Genomic DNA, 16,060 nt, shown 5'->3' on the forward strand with positions numbered 1-16,060 from the left:
CAAGGTTCCCTGAAGCTTGGCAACTGCAAGATCCTGCTTGGCATCTGCAGATAGACTCAAAGCAGTGTACCATATCATCTGAAGAATAGCAGGGATACCATAACTCAAGCAGTGTACCATATCTTCTGAAGAATAGCAGGTTGCAGTCCTCCTCACCCCCACGAATAACTAGGACCTGCCGGTCGGGTCAAGTGCACCCAGATGTGGGGCTCGAGGCACGGACCCCTCTGGACGGACCCTCATTGAGAGGATGTGCGCACGACATCAAGATTGAGCAAGACAGAGATCATCGCCGGCGACCTGTCATCCACGGAACCAGGTCAAGAAGACGGTTGAAGTTCATTACCATCAGCCAAAAATTGAAGAGGATCCAGAAGTGACTCCGCAGGAGACTGATACAGCTGCCAGCTCCCCTGCCTCCCCCTACGGTCGACCGCTAGACTTCCACGCCCTCCAGAAGGGTTCCTGGTATGCCTGGCTTTGCTCTCGCTTCTCTCGCTAGAGAGCTTGGCCTCTTGATCACCACAACAAAGATTGGCTTTTTCCTAAACCAAGGCCGCCCTTGATATGGCCACTAACATTGGGGAGCCTTCCTTTATGACAATATTACACCCCAAACTGACAAATGGTTGGTAACTTGAACATTTACAAGAGACTAGGATGGCTGTGAGTTAGCCCAATGATGGGATTTTTATAGGTCCACTTCCCAGGGGCCCACCCAATGCAGCCGAAAAGGAGTGCGTGGTGCTGGGAGTGGGTGCAGCCTACATGGCCTAAGACAGGGCTCTCACCCTCCTTCCACCCACATCGGAGTCCCTTGACGTTGCCCATCGTCGACAGCCTAAAACCTTCGACCATTGATGTTACTCGTCTCACATCAGTGTTTTGGGGTTGTGAACTTGTCTAAGACCCCCCATAATTAGACATCCAAGTTCAAAATTCACATAGTTGGGATTGATCATAAGATGCCTTCTCTAACTAAACAGAGAAGGGGGAGATGCCAGAAGCCAGGACCCTCGCCTCTACCCTCACCCCCTACCTTTCCCCACCTGCACAATGTCCTCTGAAGCTTGGCAACTGCAAGATCCTGCTTAGCAACTGCAGATAGACTCAAAGCAGAGTACCATATCATCTTAAGAATAGCAGGGAGACCATAACTCAAGCAGTGTACTATATCTTCTGAAGAACAGCAGGTAGATCATAATTCAAGGCAGTGTACCGTATAGACCATGACATGTTTCAAGGCACAGGCCAAGAAGATTTTGTACTTTTCCACCACCTGGCCCCTCTTACCCCCTCCCCTTGTAAAACATGCTATAAAAAAGCATTTCATGTTCAAAAAAAAAAGAAATTAAAAAAAAATTTAATAAAAAAAAAGAAGTAACTCATAATTATTTGTTAGCCTCTAGTAGGGATATTGTTGCCCTCTTATGATCTCTCTCTCTGTCTCTCTGTCTTTCTCTCCCTCTGACTCTCCTTTCGCCTCCCCCTTCCCCTCCCCCTCCCCTGTCTGAATTTTCCTACTAGGGGATAGTTGTTGAACACTGCTGTCTAATAAACCACCAAAAATTATAATCTTTTTGCCATTGTTCTTGGTTACCCTCCAGAACTGTAAGGTAAGACAATATTGGCGAAGATATCACATAGGACATGGAAAGAACAAGCTGGTACTAACCGGAAACCTCACCTCTACTGGTTAGCTTTCATGGTGCTAGATGATACTATATAAGCTATCAGACAAAGAAATGATAATCAGTCTTACCCAACTGTGAACTAAAATAATGATTGGTTGGGGAAGATATGCCCACTGATTTAATATAGGTACAAACATCATGGGACTTGAGGCTTGCCCTGTGAGATGAAACATATAACTGGCACTATTATCTGGCTAAAATCCTATAGGGCCTAGGGGAGAGGCTATCAGTTTTAAGATGCTAAATGGTTAAGCTAGTAAAATGTTAAACTAATTCCTAATGACCCATAAACTGATGCATTTCCCAACCATCATCAGAGAAGCTTTTATTTGAGGATGATGACTAACACAGAGAACTCAAATTGGCCAACAACTATAGAATAACAGATTGTAGACGTTTTAGCTCTATAGGGGAAATATATATCAACCAGACTCTTGGCAATCATCATGGAAGAGTCGAACAAAAGAGGAAAAGCACCTGCAGTGGTTGATTACAACAAACAGCAGAGCAGTCACACATACACACTTCACAGTGCTTTTACCACAAAACCTATGTTAGCCTTAGGTCAACTCCTAGCATCAAGAGGGGAGTTGGGAACACAATCCAACTAGAAGCCATAGAATTATAGGCAATTGTTAGGTCCTGAAAGAGAAAGAAATTTTTTCTAAGAGTATAGGCACTGGTAAGTTGAAAACTATTCAGGGAAACCCCACAGAATCATGCCTATTTGGGCACCACAAATTTATCTTGAAGGGTTTTTTTTCTTATTTTTTGGACAAGAAGTTGGGTAGGTAAGGAAGGGGGGTAAATCAGGAAAGAGTTGAAAGTGTGTGTATATGATAAAAACACTATTATTTTTATCATAGAACTATTTGAATTTCTCACTATTTAAGAAAATTTAATATTTTCTCAAAAATGCAAAGATTATCCAGGACTTTCATCCATTAATGCTTTCATTACACACAATACTTCTTTTGAGCTAATAGATGGTTACTTTTGATGATAGACGCATGCCATTTGTTGCATAGGCTATTATGTCACGTGTCATATTTTGGTAATATAGAAGTGTTACCACTGTGGACAGGTGCCTAATTTTATTTGTCCTGTCTTTTTGTTATATTCATTATTACTATATTAGAAAATCTCTCAAAAGATGAGCCTAGCCTTGTAGAGACTTGAAGTGCCAGGTGGGGAAGATGCCCAGGAGGCCCTGCCCACTCAGGAGAATGGGAGGAAGGATGTGGGAAGGATTGTGGGAGGGGGTGACCATGAGGGGAGCAGTGAGCATGATGTAAAGTGAGTAAGTAAAAAATAAAAAATAAAAAATAAAAATAAATAAATAAATAAATGAAAAAAAGAAAAAAGAGAAAAAAGAAAGTCTCTCAAGACAGATCTTTCTTCTTATAGGAGAATATGCATCTAGAAAAATGGGCCCAGCAACTTGAACGTGGCTTCCAGATGGCCAAAATTGTATACATATTGAAATAAATTCTACTAAATAAAAATATTCACATGCAGAATACATGTGTACTATTGTAGTAATGTTGGTTATTAAACACCTAACCTCCTGATTAAGAATAAAATTTGTTCCATCATGGCGTATCAATGGCAGAGTACACCCATGGTTAATTTCTCTATGCTGTTCTTTTGCTCATGATTTATTTATTCACTTTTTAGTCTGTGGCTATTTCATGCATACATGTGTGACCAAATTTTGGTCAGTCTCAATGTCTATTACTCTTTGTGATGCACTCCCCTCTCCTGATGGAGTACTTCTATTTCTAAAAACATAAAACAAACCACAAACAAAAATCTACCTATTACTTTTCATGTTTTTCTTTTAAGTTTAAACACACAAGCACTAGACATATCTCGTAATAGTGATTATATATCTATGTTGGTGCTTGAGTAATATAATTCTGTGAAGAGTCCTATAGAATAAGAAAAGAAAAAAGTGCCTGTATTTCTCATTGTGAAAACTGTACCATGTCCAACTAGAGACTTGTTGACCAGTCAGCAAACACTCGCATAATATTTATGCAACTTTCTGCTGGTCACTACAATTTTCTATCTCAGAAAATGTCATATTCTTTCTCAATATACTACTATTATTCTATTTATTATGTCTATGCAGAGTCCAATGTGTGGTAGTTGAGATACATACATACATACCTACCTGAGATAGATAGATAGATAGATAGATAGATAGATAGATAGATAGATAGATAGATAGATATAGATAGATAGATGACAGATAGATAGATAGATAGATATAGACAGATAGATAGACAGATAAATAGACAGACAGATATGTATAGATGTATAGATATATAGATATATATGTATATATTAGGTGTCTAATATTGAAAATGTTTATATAACCATTATATACATTTAATTTTAAATGTAAAAGATAAGCACCCTGATTTTCTAGGTTTTTTTGAAAACTAGTAAATGAACAGCTTACAAAAATAGGGATAAGACTAGAATGAAATGACTTAAGTACTCCCCTTTGATTTAAGAGCCTTTAAAAACCAGCAATAAATGTAAGCAATATTATAATACAATGTTTTATAATATCAGAAATATTGACAATGAACACAATATCTATATAGCAATTAAAAGTAGGTTAATTATGAATCCTAGGCTCTAATATTACCACAAAGGGAAAAATTAAAATAACACAATTTACCAAATCCTCTAGTAAACCAATTCTTTCATGTAATGCAAGGCTACATCGTTTCCCTGTTATAACTTTGTCACTACATGGTAGGTTACTATATAGAACAGCAAACAAGCAGCAGGGAGCTAATGAAGGCCCAGTTAGCTTTGGGTGAAAGAGTAATATTTGGGGGAAGGATGCTGGAAAAATGTCAAGATAATGTTTAAGTACCTACTGTTTTTTATCCAGCGCTGATAGAAGCTCTTAATCAGGTCCCCTGCAGACACTGTGATAATAGGGCTGATTAATTCATTCATGCCTGAAAAAAAATAAAATAATGATCATGTGCAGCATGCAAGACTAGGAAATTTTCCCAGCTATACAAAATGATACACCAACATGGATTACCAGAGGCAAAAAGAAGTGAGCAAATAGCTACATCTATCCCTTAGCGGTTGCAAAATAGAGTGTGTAAGCTGTTCTTTTACCATCTGACATCTCACTTGACCTGGCAGCCTTGGAAACGAGTGAGAGCAGATAGGAATGCCACTGACAGGCCTCACAAGTCACTCCCTGGTCACAAGGTGCTCTTAACTTTGATGAGTTATCCTAGAAAAATCCCACAGTCTCTAGTCAAACTCCCAACATTATTGGAGAAAAGCAGCTTTCTTTTCCTCTGTCAGCAGTCTTCTGAGAGGTTCTCCTGACTGCAGTTGTCTCACTTCTTAGAAAACACATGAGGAAGGAGACTCAGCTGGCCACTGGTTGTGAGCCTAGCCATTTTTAGAAGTGAAATTTCTTCACAAAGATGTCTCATACATGCCCTTGTCATTCTTGCTTCTATGTCTTGCTTCTATGTGGGGTAAGTATGGACACCAATGACTACACCCCATATTCCTGCATTGCACTTTATCTAGTGATCTCCTGCTCACGTTTGCCAACTCATCTGAAATATCCTATTACACATTCAGTTTTTATAAGCACTGTGTTTCCAGGAATCTCCTAATAAACTGAAAATACGACAGAGATTTGTTATACATTACACTTTCAAGTGGAATAAATGTCATAAATAAAATGTTATTTAGAAAGTCAAGAGGATAAGATATAAAGAGGTATATATAAATATGAGAAATAAACTTGGTAAAAGACCAAAGGAAAAGAACACAAAGGGAGAGAATGTTGTCTAGGTTTGAAGCAGGATTACCTGACAGCCATCTTACTACATCATAAGTGTTGAGAAGAGTCTAACTATTGGGAGGATAGGGCAAAAAAGACACCTGGAAAACAAACGGTGTGCTAGCCTCAACTTGTAGAATGTATCATTAAGATTACATGAGATCTCTCAAATAAAATTCAGCAAAACAATGCTTATCACCAATAGGTACTTAGTAAATACTGTCAATCCTTTCTTTTGTCTCTGTCATTTATAAAACAGGATTCTAGAAACACACAAGAGTCTCAATAAATGTATTGGAAAAACTAAGTAAGAATAGTAGTGAAAATAAAAATGATGAAAGGTCTTGTTTTTATTTGTTTTAGTTTGGGTTGTTGTTCTGGATTTGATTGTTTTGTTGTGCTGCATGTGATGATACGACATGGAATATAAACTTAGCAGGTAGAAGCAGGAGATGCCCAAGCTTGAAGCAAGCCTGTGCTATGCAGTAAGCAGCCAAAAATATTTTGTCTTTGAAAGAAGGTGACAAAGTGGACTAAAAGGACCCCAGAAGAGGATAAGTAAAAAAAAAAAAAAGGCATCACCAGAGGTCTCCAAACTCAGTTATCTGTCACAGGTGATAGAGGAGAAAATTCACATTTTTTACTCAACTAAGCTAAGCGGAGTGGGTTTGCCTGTTTCACCTAACAAACTAGAAACAAGGATCAGAGATTTTGTTGATTTCTAACTTCCTTTTCATCTGCTTAGAATCAGTGTTTTTAATTTTAAAGTCAAATCTACTATAATTTCATTAGTGAATTTAAACACTGCATTAGTGATAGAACTGAAAGCAGTTTCCATGATCTTCACAGAGAGTACACAGTTATTTCTCAACAGTTACTTAAATAACTTATGGAAATCACTATGGATTTAGGCACATTTCCATGGGAAGACAGATGATAGACAGCTTCAGTGCCTCGTATCATAAACAAAGGCTTTCCAGGAAAACTCTACCAATTGAGCCAGTTCACATATGGCAACACTCAGGATAGCAGGTTTACCGTGATAGGCCTGGTAGTGATATGGGTAACAAATCAGCAAATAGTATTGTGAATTCTCATTATCAAAACAGATTAAGAATTTTAACATTAGACTTTATTCTTTATTAAAACCTTGCTGATAATGTGATAAAAATCTATTAATGCTTTAGCTTTATAAAGGAGATAACTGAAGCAGTTATCTTAAAGGACTCATCCTTTACTATCTAATGAGTTAATGGCAAAGCCAGGGCTGGACCCTGTCTTAATACAAAAGCTCATGTTTTTTTTCTTCATATCATGTCTTTTTACCAGTATAAATTATCTGTGTATAGATATTCCTCTTTCTCTCCTATAGTCAAATCATTTGAAGGTAATGTTTGCGTTATTAAGAAATTTTTAATTCTGTAAATCAGACAACCACATACAATCCACCAAAACTCAATGTCCCCCTATTTTCTTCAATATCTTGGAAGCTGATATTCCTTATGATATAAAGAACAAACAATAATGTATTCCTCTCATCAACTCCCCATTCCTCCATTCCCCTAGAGAGGAGCACAGATGTGAGCACAATCTTTACATTAGTCCATCCATTTTCATTGGCACTCAAAACCATAAGTGAGACTCGACTGTTTTTCTGATGCTACAAACTGCCGAACAACTGACCAAGAAAGAAGGAGTTCAGTGGCAAAATGAATAATAACCATGTTTACAAACCAAGTCAGAATGTTAGATGTCATGTAAAATGTATACCCTACCCTTAAAACATATTGCCTCACAGGAATGACCCATAGTCACAGAAAAGATGCAAAATCTCCTAAATTGAATAGGTGAAACAGGAAGACCTATAGAAAATTGCCACAGATTTAGGGTACACACCTAAAATAAATTTTAAAGTAGTTAAGCAATCACAAGGCATGTCCCAAAGCAATGATTTCACTGATTCATAATCCTCATGTTACTCTTTTCCGTGTATTCAGCTGCAGATTTTCTAACTATTTTGCTGTGCATAAGCATTTCTAGCTGCAAGCTTCATTGAGCATAGTGATTCTGTGTGCTGAAGAAAAATCTGTCAACTAAAAGTCAGGTGAGTCTGATACTCAATTTTCCCAGTGTAATTGCAAGGCAATAACATGATATTTGGGGAACTGTACAGAGCTTTCACCAGTTTTGCAAAGTGTCTGTTCATTTCAGCAAAATAGTTACCCATTTTCAAAAGAGAAGTGCTCTCACTAACACCAAGTGAGAAAAGCGGAAGCTAGGGTTTACATTCACATTCATACTTCTAGTCATCCACAAGTCATGACTTAAAACACCAGCAATGGTTATTAAAATTCATAAAACTATTCAGAAAATGATATTCCAAGGCTCTTCCTCCATCTCTTCTTAGGTAGAAAACAAATTTGAATTCAGTATAATAAGAGCAGGGGGAAATGATTGAGACTGATTTATGCTGAGAGGCTACCTAAAACCTTGTTCTTGTATTGTGCAGTATTGTGTTGACTTCTGAGCTCAGAGCTGACAAGATGGCTCTCACAATGAGCTCCTAAAATAAACTATGTCTCTTAGAGTTCAGTTATTTCTTTCTCTAATATACTCATAGACTGTGCTATAAGCCTCAAACAGGCAACTCAATTCTTTACTGATAATGCAACAATTTACTCACAGGCATAAAATTGACTCTACTGTCTCCTTTCATGGTCGTTGTTTAACCCTGGTTCTCTTCATGGAATATTATATTTTCCCTCCAATTATTAACCATCAGTATGGACAGAGTTCAACAGGAGATCATAAAACCAGTACATACAAATATTAAATTTGTCCCAATGCTCTATTTAGACGAGCTTGGAGTAGAGAGTACATTTTAGGATTTTCCCTTATGTTACTATTAGCTTGAATAGAGAACCACATATTTTGTTCTAATATCTTAAAGTATTGTAGCTATAATTTAGGACCTTTGCTCTTAAACCCTAACATGTCATAGATTAGGGACAAACAAACCAAGGTTTAAAAAAGTTTCTAGTGTCCTAGATATAATTTATTTTTTCCCATAATTTCAGCTTCATTGAAGGCAGTATTTTTTTCTAAAACATTTGCACTTTACAAAGAGTGTATTGACTCTGTTTGTGGCAAACGTGTCATAAATCCCATCAGTATACTCATATGTGTAGTTAATCTTTCCCATTCAATTATGCTCCAGCAGGATAAGAATTTGTAATGTTTCCTTTTGTTATTCTTTTTACCCTGGTAAATGAACACACCATAAAGTATGATTGAAAAGAACTGAGATAATGCTTCTAATAATTCCCATTTTATTCACTTTTTCCTTTATATATGTGTTATCTACCCTTCCCAAGTTCACATAGCCTAAATTGACTATGTTTCAAAATTGTTTGTACATTTTGACTCTCTCTAGTATGAATGTTTTTGATCCCCAAGTGAAAAGGCCCAAACAGGATAGTAAGTCTGGGCTGTTTTCACATATGGAGACAACAGAGTAATAGAAAGAGCTTTAACTCCCAAAGAATTTGGTTTGAAATCCAAATGCATACAACTTTCAAATGCCAATCATACTTCAATAAAGTGATTTTTCAGAAAAGCTAATAGGGCCAAGACAATTGCTTAAATTTGGGCATTTTTTCATATATTTAGCGTATATTTCTTTATTTTTAAAATGGACAAAAATAATAGAGTATAAAAATGTAATATAGATTTCCCAATTCTTTTTAGTACATTGACTGTACAATAAATAAGGGATATATTAGATTTTGATGATTAAGAATCCAATATAAATATCTTCTGAAGAACTGCAGGTAGATCATAATTCAAGGCAGTGTACCATATAGACCATGACATGTTTCAAGGCACAGGCCAAGAAGATTTTGTACTTTTCCACCACCTGGACCCTCTTACCCCCTCCCCTTGTAAAACATGCTATAAAAAAGCATTTCATGTTCAAAAAAAAAAGAAATTAAAAAAAAACAACAACAAAAAAAACACAAACATATATGTAGCAGATGTGCAGCTTGATCTTCTTGTGGGTCCCTAAGAAGTGGAGTAGGAGCCTGCCAGTGGGATTTGTTCTTCTAGCTGTGGTGTCATATCTGGCCTCAGTGGGAGAGAATAGGCCTAGTCCTACAGAGACTTGATATGCTAGGGTCAGGGGATACCCATCGGAGTTTACAAGGGGGGTCCTCAAAGGGGAGGGAGGATAGAGGAAGGATTGTGGAAGGGAGTGACTGGGAGAGGAGCAGTGAGCAGCATATAAAGTGAATATGTAAAAAAAAAAAAGAGTCCATGAATCTACATTAAACTGGCTTTTGACAAAGGTGCTTAGAATATGTAGTACAGAAAAGATGTTACTTTTTATTTTTACTTCTTATTTTTCACTGTGTATATTCACTGTCAGTGGTACTGTACTATGCAAGGACATTCTCAAATAAATACATTTTATAAATTCAAAAAAAAAAAGAATCCAATATAAAATTGAGGACCAGTAGTGTAGTATAGGCTACAATGGCCTGCTGAATCCTAGATTCTGATTAACTGCTTAAATATTTAATAATTTAACCCAAAATTACTATGGGAAACATCTGTTAGCATAGGCTTACATTTTCTTAGGAAAACAATCAAAGCTTGGGCATGATGTGAACCTGATAAAATGTTTACCTATATACAGAGTCATTAGGAGCTGGGGACTCATAGCTGCTTCACAAACCTAAGCAACCTTGCTTGGCAAAGTTCAGAATGTTTTCTCTTTGTCACAGGGAGCATACTGAACACCTAGAGCTGAGGGGAGAGACAATGAGCAAAAACTGGAGTTCTCCATAAACACTAAGAAGTTATTGCAGTAGGATTGAGATTGATCGAATTAAACCTCATTTACTTTCATGGTTGTTGTTTTATTTTTACCTTAGTTCTTTTCATGGATGATCCTGTCTTCTCTCTCATTCTTAGACATCATCACGATTTTCTTACCAAATATAATTTTAACTCCACAGCAAAAAAAAAAAAAAAAAAAAAAAAAAAAAAAAAAAAAAAAAAAAAAAACCAAAAAAAACTGGCTGAAATTAAAATTTTATATTGGGAACCAACTTTTAGAAATGAAAATAAAGTAAAATTTTTTTAGCTAATGCCCTGGAGTTTTACAGAAAAATATAATGAACTAACTGATCAGCACTACTTTAAGAAAGAAATTTCATCTTCTTTGGTCAAACATGACAAATGAGCTAATATATGCAGATATCACTATTAGATTTTAAATTGTTAAGATAGCTTCATACAATATTACATACTGGGATGCCTTGGCATTGAATTTTTATGTGTGTGCAAATAGTTCTATGTTCATATTCATGTCTATAAATAAATGTCACTAAGTTGATCAGGGGAAGAAAGATTGCATCTGTGTTCAGCATATCCAAGCCATTTTGCATAATGATGGTACCACAGCATTTGGGAGGACCCAGCATGCATAGCCATGGAGCATATTTACTTGGCCTGTGGTTTTACTGTAGCCAAATGTGATTGGCCCACATCCCAGTCAGAAAATGATTTATAACCTAGGATAATCAAATTTAGTATCTCTTGCTTACTGGACGATGTCACAGAATTTTCAAATTTAGTGATTTTCCCAAAGTCAGGAGGTTTTAAATGTCCTCTGTGATTTTTCTGTAGGTAAAACTAAAACAGACACAGAGATGATATTTTCTAATGTATAATTTTTACAAATGAAATTTAGAACTAGTGTGGATATTAAGAAGGAACTCTATATCAACTTTAAAAAAATAGTTTAGTTCCCTCTGCATATTCATAAGTGTCTGCTTAGAGTTTACAGGAAGGGATGTTTATACTACTTCCTACAACCAAAAAGACCTTTTTACCAGATTGTCAGAGACAAGCAAGATAGCCCCAAACCCACGGTATGGGAACCTGCTCAGGATATTTTATAGACTTGCCACTTCAAAACTAGACTGTCATATTCATACTGCTTCATCTAGGTAGATTTTTCTTTTCAGTTTTGTTAATGTTTGGAGGTCATAGTATTTAATAGAAGAAAGCTTTACTGCTTCAGGTGTCTTGATGTGAGCTATACCTACTCTTGAGATAAAATCAGTCATTTCTTCTCTTAGTAGCTCTTTCTCAAACAAGCCAATAATAGATAAACTGGTTGAAGTTTTTGTTGTACAGAATCTCATGGCATGATGGAAAATAAGCCTGTCTTAGATTTATCTTGATTTACCATGGAAAAAAGAGATGTCTATGGTACCTTCACAATCAAAATACATCAGTGTTAAAAGATGAAATGATTAAAATGATAGACGTCAACCAAAAGTATACTTGAGAATATAGAATTAAGGTGACATCATCACAGATATATAAGAAGAAAAGCCAAATAAATATATTTTCAAGAACAAAATAATAATACCTTTGATTTAAGAATTAAAGGGATCAAGGCAAATATATGCTAAAATAAAGTAGAAATTTGAAAGCTCCGCCCTATGAGCATTTTCTTCTCAAATTTGGTGGTAACAATATTTAATTGTAATATCACATCTAAAAAATTAGACTACCCATCCCATGCTATTCATATTTATAGCACATTGTTTAGCCCAAAAGAGACTAGACATTTAGGAATACTACCTTTTAAGTCACCTAGTATCACCTAACAAAAGAGCAAATGCTCTAAGTAGTAAACCAATCTCATTACCATTGTCTTTCACTAAGAATCATTTTGTAACATAAATAATAAATAACTTACTTATAAAAATATTTCACAACAAAACACCATCAGCTTTCAAAATGTATTTGTATGTGGTCGGTCAACTTAAAAATAAAATAATTTTAAGTAAATGTTTATAATTGTAAATTATGTCATCTGTTGCTGAATTCTGATGTCTCCCATGAGTATTGTACACTGAATAAAAGTCTTTTTTGAAGAAGCAAGTAAGTTTTCAGAAAATAGGAAATGAGTCGGGTGGATTGGGAGGTGGGGAGGAACTGGGAAGAGTTGGGGGAGGGCAAAAATATGATTTAGTCATATTTTTATTGTATGGAAACATTAATATATTTTTAAACTTAAAAACGTACAAAAAAGAAATGAGTGACTGTTTTTTTCTTTTACTTGACGGAAGCCACTGACATATATTTTGTGTTTCCAGTGAGAAAATAACTGTGCTTCTCAAGATGCAAGCTGACCTTGAATTAGAAGGCCCTGTTCTTACTCTGAAAATACAGAGTGCTTCTATATAACCCACGACTGACGAAGCAATAAATCAACCTGAACTTCCTTACTAAATAATGTGAGTTACTAACGTTCCTTATCTAGCTCCAAGTTTCTAGAATTTGTACAGACTTGATTTTGGTTAATAGCTTACACTCCTATTTCAGAGACACTCTATTTGCATCTTGGTTCTTGGCTAATGCAAATGTAGCTGTGGTTGTGCATGAAAATGCTGCCAGAGAAGCACACTACCCTCTTTCACTTGGCTTACAAAGACTATACCAAGAAAGCTGACTTCAAATTTGAGATCCCAAACGGTGCCTAAGAGTATGATAAATAGTAATAACAATCAAACAACTAATTAGAATTTTCTCTTTTGGATTTACTTCTTAACAAGTACTGTAACTATTCAGCCTTCTCATGTTCTTGCCTTAGCAAAGTGGATATACAGAAATATTCACTACCTTCTCAACTTTGGAATGCCTATATCTCATGCCTATAACTTCCTGTAATACTTTCTTTCCCTTTTGTACTGACCACGTAATTTCTCAGACACTAGATCTAATTCCTACACATCAACCATATGCCCACATGTATATTATTGTTTTCTTTCAGCACTTAGTATCAATTTGTATTTTGTAATTGTTTTTACATATAGGCAGAGTAGAAATATTTCTTTCCTATTTTACAAGGAAATAGTGGTAAAGCCCAACAAATCAGTCTGCAGAGCCCTTGGGAGAAGCCTGAAGTACATCATGGTATTGAGAGGTTCTTGAGTGATTTCTAAATGACATCTTTTAAGATTTCCAAATGAATAATTCATGAATCTTAATCCACAAGCCTTGTTAGGCAGCAGGAAGGAGTGAAGTGAGCACTGGATGAGCTGCTGAGAAACCTAGAATTTAGCCTTTTCTCTGTTAAAGTAAAGAAGCACTTGGCTGAGTTACTTTAATCCTTTGAGCCTCAGTTTTTCCAGTTGTAAAGTATAAGCAACTTTACTTCTCAAAACACAAAGAAGTACTACTAGTTCCTACAAATGGCCAGGATGATATATTCCAATGAATTTTTATTCTTTTCCTAAAAGAGGATGATTTTTGAGAGACTAGTCTTAAAGGAATATCCATTTTAATAGGCAAGAGAAATGGGATGGTCTGTACTCCATTTCATAGGACTGCATGGTAGTCACATAAAGGAGTTAAATTCTATTTCTGCTTTTATAAAAATCTGATTGACATGAGAAGAGAGAACACTATATAAGCAGAAGAGGAAAATACATATTCTTTTCTCCCATGCTTTTCAGATACCCAGCAGAAAGAGAGTTAAATTCACAAGAGTCTTCTGGTAAAAGTAAGCATTTTGTAACAGGTAATGCCTCAATTTTGTTTCTCAGAATTTTTTTCTGCCGATACAATATCCAGCACCATATTACACAGTCTGCCACCAAAGTAAATGTATTAGATACATTTATTATAATCAGATTACTGTAAACAAAAAAGGGAAGAACATGTTTACTCAAGAACAAAATGAAGTTTCTGCAATGAACACAGACTTCTCAGAGAATGACTTTTATAAATATTCAGCAATGTGCCTAGCATAATGTCTGCTTATGCTAAACAATTTCAATTCTTTCTATAAGATGGATGCATTTCCTGCATAGCTGAAAATTACCAAAGCTGGAGGAAAGAAATACTCTTTGCTGAATGACCAAAACTCTCTGAAATAGCCACTTCTGCTTGTTCAATAAAATTATAACTTTCTTTCCATGGAAAATTACCCCAGTATAAAAGCAAATCAAAGAACATCTTCACAGCAAACCAAATGAATACCTATTTAGGGTCTAATCCTTGGTCATATTCCACATGCCTCTTCATCCCTTCCCTCACTTCAGATAGAAATCCATCTTTTGCTTTTTCTTAAGTCTCTGAATACAGCTCCTAGCAGTTGCATGTCAGTGATGGCTTTATAATTGTTTAATGTAAGAAAGCATCTTTCTTTATCTTTCCAATCAAGAAAAAGAACACAAAAATTACAAGCAATGCACTTACATTTTGTAGAAAACAAGTTAAGTCAATTATGCTGATCAGAAATATAAACTAAAGCACATTGTTGTTTTTATTGTACTGAGTGATTACTCTGATAAGTATAGCTTATCTAAGAGAATCAGAAAAGCTGTGCCTGTCTGTCTTTCTTATTTTCCTCCTCTCACATTATAAACACATCTTTTCTTCTGGACTTGTTTTTTTTATTTTTTTTAATCTCTAAAGTTACTTATAACTACAGGTTATTTTTACAGTAAAAATGTGTAACTCACACAGAGAGGAGAATGACTTATGCTGGTTAAAGTCTTGAGATACAACTAGTCATTTTCAAAAGCATTTTGAAAGAGGCAATGAATCAACTATCTTTTATCATTCAGCAGTTTAAGAAATATCATCACCAAAATGTTATAGCAAAATGTAGATAAAAATCTCCCAGTATGTTTCTGCAAGTAACCTTTCTTAATGCAAGCTAGGGTAAATTACAAATATTCATAGTCCTATTTTGTCTGGTATCAGTTGTGCTAAATACATTATTATACAAAGAAATATTCCATTTCAAACTTACATTTTATCAAGTTCGAAGTTACATTCTTCCTCCCACCTTAAGCAGACAATCATATAATTATTTTTGCTTGTATAAATTCCAAGAAAATGACCTTCGTGGATGGTCCAAGTTCATTATATTCATAACTATTTAGATCTAACAGATTAGCTAGAACCTGATGCCAACTGTCCAATTCTAGATATCAAGAGTGAAAGGCATGTGAGAGCTAATTATTCATTAACAATTTGGAACCTACCGTTTCAGTTTCTTTCTCTTTTCTCCAGAAGTCTCCAAAGAATTCATGTGACAGCCACTCCAATGAGGATGCTACTGTTCCGTGCATCGATCCAGCTCTGTTTTCTGAAAACAACCAATCCAATTTTCATTCACTCCCCCAAAAAAGCAATGAAGGAGGAAGAGGGGGAAAAGAAGGAGGGAGGGAAAGAGGGAGGGAGGGAGGGAGGGAGAGGAGAGAGACAGACAGAGGCGGGGGAGCAACAACAGAAAAATGATGAAGGCAAAAGGGGGAAAGGCAGGTAAAAGAACTTAAGGATTACCAAACCACTACCATGTTGGAAAATATGGTAGTGAATTGTCAGAGTGAAATATGCAAGCTGTTCTGAACACATTGAACATTTCCGTTTTCCAGTGGGTGGGTTAGCAGCTCTCTCTCTCTCTCTCTCTCTCTCTCCCTCTCTCTCTCTCTCT

At 35.9% G+C, this 16,060-nt stretch overlaps 1 protein-coding gene and 1 pseudogene across 4 annotated transcripts in view; one reads left to right on the plus strand and one right to left on the minus strand.

The window, feature by feature from the left end:
* Gpr174 (G protein-coupled receptor 174) overlaps positions 1 to 16,054 on the minus strand; it is a 38,735-nt gene extending 22,681 nt beyond the window's left edge. The window contains exons 1-3 of one of the 4 annotated variants that reach the window (XM_028782626.1): positions 15,910 to 16,054; positions 15,609 to 15,712; positions 4,592 to 4,675 (exon numbers count right to left, since the gene is read on the minus strand). The gene's annotated coding sequence lies outside the window, so the exon portion shown is untranslated. Of the gene's footprint in view, positions 1 to 4,587; positions 4,676 to 15,373; positions 15,533 to 15,608; positions 15,713 to 15,909 lie in introns of those variants that run through there. The other 3 variants (XM_028782694.1, XM_028782766.1, XM_028782831.1) reach the window with 3 other exon arrangements.
* LOC114629615 overlaps positions 1 to 16,060 on the plus strand; it is an 85,210-nt pseudogene that overhangs the window by 4,216 nt on the left and 64,934 nt on the right.

The sequence above is a fragment of the Grammomys surdaster genome, unplaced genomic scaffold, assembly GCF_004785775.1.
Source record: "Grammomys surdaster isolate TR1022 unplaced genomic scaffold, NIH_TR_1.0 61, whole genome shotgun sequence".
Classification (NCBI taxonomy): Eukaryota; Metazoa; Chordata; class Mammalia; order Rodentia; family Muridae; genus Grammomys; species Grammomys surdaster.